Source organism: Taudactylus pleione, unplaced genomic scaffold (genome assembly GCF_031769625.1).
Source record: "Taudactylus pleione unplaced genomic scaffold, aTauple2 ptg001607l, whole genome shotgun sequence".
Lineage (NCBI taxonomy): Eukaryota > Metazoa > Chordata > Amphibia > Anura > Myobatrachidae > Taudactylus > Taudactylus pleione.
The window spans coordinates 316,146-319,675 of NW_028286004.1; the positions used below are offsets into that span (position 1 = coordinate 316,146).

General features: G+C 44.4%; 1 pseudogene; it reads right to left on the reverse strand.

Moving 5' to 3' along the window:
* Positions 1-1,600: 1,600 nt before the first annotated feature.
* On the reverse strand, positions 1,601-3,227 carry LOC148442129 (lamina-associated polypeptide 2, isoforms alpha/zeta-like; annotated as a pseudogene).
* Positions 3,228-3,530: the final 303 nt, after the last annotated feature.

Here is a 3,530-nt window from a genome sequence, read left to right on the forward strand (position 1 = left end):
ATTTTGGCCCCCTCACAGCACCTGAAATCACGAGGAAGAGACTTAAATGCAATCCAAAATACACAAGATCGGGTTTTTAGCTCAGAGTTCGGGACTCAGGGCCTCATTCAGAGGCGGTCGTAGGATGCAAGTGGTCGTTCTGAAACAGGGCAGCCGCTTGCATCCTGAACGGCCGCCTCCATGTCGGTCGTTAGGCTGTGGGTTAACACCCACAGCTCTAACGACCACTAAGGGTGATGGTCGCGATGGTCAAGACCATCGCAACCATCGGGGCTAACAACGAGACCCTAAGGTAGGGTCTCGTCAACCTTAAGCCCCAGGGGAGCTTCCTGCTCTGTTTGAGCAGGAAGCTCCCCACTGACATCACTGATTATGTCAGTGGGGCCGCCCCCAAACGGCAAGCGTTCCGACAGGAACGCCTCCGTTTGGCCGGGCACGCCCCCGGGCCCGCCCAGCAAACGGAGCGAGCTGTCACTCAACATCGACAGCTCGCCCCGTCTGCTACGAGACCCCTAACGACGGATCACCCGTCGTTAGTCAGGTCTCGCGCATGTGCACTGGAGCAACATCGACCCGGTTGCGAGCTCTTAGAGCTAACGACCGGGTCTGAATAAGCTCCTCTGTTCTATTCGGAATCCCAGATCTGAGCTGGGACTTGGTTCGACTTGGAATCTCAAAGTTTTTGTGTTTTTGTTTTTCAGCAAAACTGAACCACTCATCTCTAGTAAAGATATACAGATATAAAAAAGGTTATTGTCATACTCACTGCAATAAACTGAGCATAAACTTTTACTACAAAAATACAGTTCTAAATTCAAGTCATTGGGTCTGTGAATGAAATATAAGCTTATGTGTTGCACACAATAATTACGCTATAGGTGCTTTATGACCATATAGATAATAAGACAGGTCTCTGGATAGCAGTACATTAAATATATTTAGAGTATATGAAATCCTCACAACTGTGAACCAGTAAAAAAATAAATAAATAAATTACTATTTTATTTGTACATAAAAAGTCTGTCACACACATCTACAAATGTATTATAATCCACCTGCCATGCATTCCTGCTAATAGAGTGGACCTAACTGTAGACAATGATAGTCACCATATTGTGTCACACATTCATATGTTACTCCAGAGGAATCGGTATGGAATCCCGGCTGCCGCACGGCCGGCGGTTCGATTCCCAGCAGCGCCTGGCCGACAGATGAGCAGAACTCGGCAGCGGAATCCCAACAGCGCTGGAAATCCCGATCGTCGCTAAGGTAAGTATAAACTAACCTAACAACCTACCTTTCCTTAGGGGTGCCTAACCCTGACCTCCCCCCCCCCCCCAAGTGCCTAACCCTAACCCCCCCCTTCCCCGCTGCCTCAACCTAAGTCCCCCGGGGGGGTGCCTAACCCAAAGTCCCCCCCGGGGGTGCGTAACCCTAACCCTCCCTCCCCCTAACCTCTGGGTAACTTCTCTGAAATTCTCATTGATATCCTTTTGAGACTATTTGCAAAACCCATCTGTCCTGGGTAATAGTTTGCCATATTTCCGCAAATTTCAGCAGTCTGCCAACTACTGGAAATCTGAGTTGACACTGAATATAGTCATTGTCTTTTTCCATAAGGTCTCCCTTGGTTTTGACGAAATGACTGCCTTGTTATACCTGATGAGTATCTTCTATTGTACTGTCTTCCTGGTCTGTAACCTCGTGCTTCCCTAAACTGCTATTTAGAGGTCTGAGCCTGATATCTTGTATATCTATCTTGAGGTAACCTTGTAGATATCCCACATGTTATCCTCTGTATTAATGCCTCCAATTTATTTCCAATCAACAATGATCCTTCAAAAGGTAAATTTGTTAGTCTGTTCTTTGAATGAGCATCAGCCAACCAGGAACGCAACCATAGTCTGTCCTAGCAAGCACTGCATTAGCCATTGACCTTGCAGTAAATGCTGTCACATCCAAAGTTTCACATATATATTCAACTGCTCTTTGCATTATTTCCAGATTTTTTAACAAATACTGTTTTGAAATCTTCTCTTCTAGGTCCGCATGCATATTAGCACTCTAACATCAAAGCTCTTGACACGGAAGCAATAGCTACACCAGCTCTTAAAGATACCGTTGAGGCAACATATCCTTTTTTAAAAGAGGTCTCCATTCTTTTATCCAGTGTATCTTTAAAAGAAGCCCCATCTTCCAAAGGAATAGTTGTCTTAGATATCATTTCTGCTACTGGAGCATCCACTTTAGGGATAGTACACCATTTAAGAAAATCTTCATCCCTAATAGCTTTTATCCAGATTCTGCCATTCCTTCATAACCTTATGTATAGGAAAAACTCTATTCTTCTTTCCTCTATCCTCAAATAATATATCTTGTTGTTAATCAGGTAAATCCTTAAGCTGGCCACACACTAGACCAATTTACATCCAACCAGCGAACTTGTTGATTGGTTGGAATGAAAATGTGGTAACGTATTGGAGTAAATGAAGGTCATCAATTTGCTCCTAAATGCCAGAAAACAGGTGAAAATGGTCGTCAGACAAGTTTGTTAAATGTTTGATCTAAACTATTTGCTCAAACAACAGTTTTGGTCCATTTTCCAGCGTTTGGGAGCAAATTGCTGATTGTCATTTACTCCCATACCTTACCAGATTTTCATTCCAACCAATCAACAAGTTGGCTGGTTGGATGTAAGTTGGTCTAGTGTGTGGCCAGCTTTATAGTTAAAAGATTTATAAATATTTTTTAACACCATCTCTACGATACCCATATAAAACGATCTTGTATCCTCATGAATTTCACCAGACTCATCACTAGATATTTGTTCCAATCCTTCCATAGCACTCTGCTCAAAGGACTCCAACTCATCATATCCCAGACTTGTCTGAGACCTTGATCTCTTAAGCCCCTGCATGGCTAAAAATTCCTCCTTCGATACAAAAGACCTTTTCATCCACTCCATAAGTTCCTGAATTTGATTCACTTGCTGACTTTGCCTAGGTGGAGATTTATGTTGCATAGATCACAAAACACCATATCCTGACTTCCAGAGTAAGATCTATCACATGCTGCACACTTTAAATTCATGTGTTTCTTCTTAGAAAGCCTCTTCTTATGTTTCATAGAACTAGGCACACTGCAGAAGACACAATGATAAAGTTTCTACTATACCTATACTAAACTAAAACAAACATTTGCACCCATCTAATCAGGACTTACCCCATCTGGGCGCTAATCAGCTGTTGGGGGGGAAGGCTGTTATTGTTGCTGCTCCATGTCTGCAATTAGTTTCACTCGGCAGAACTCCCAGCTGATGTCTTCTCCGGTGTGTGGTGCCATTTTAATAGCCCTCTGACCCTAGTGACGGGCGGGCGCTTGCGCAGTGTTCGCTGCACTGTCTTCTGGGTGCTGACGTCATTCCGCTCTGCTGGCCGCGTCCTACACGTGGCTGCCGCTGATTCAGCTGTAACCCAGCGTCCAGCCTCTCCTTGCTCCTGGTGGCCGCGTCGTGCAAATGACCGACAGAA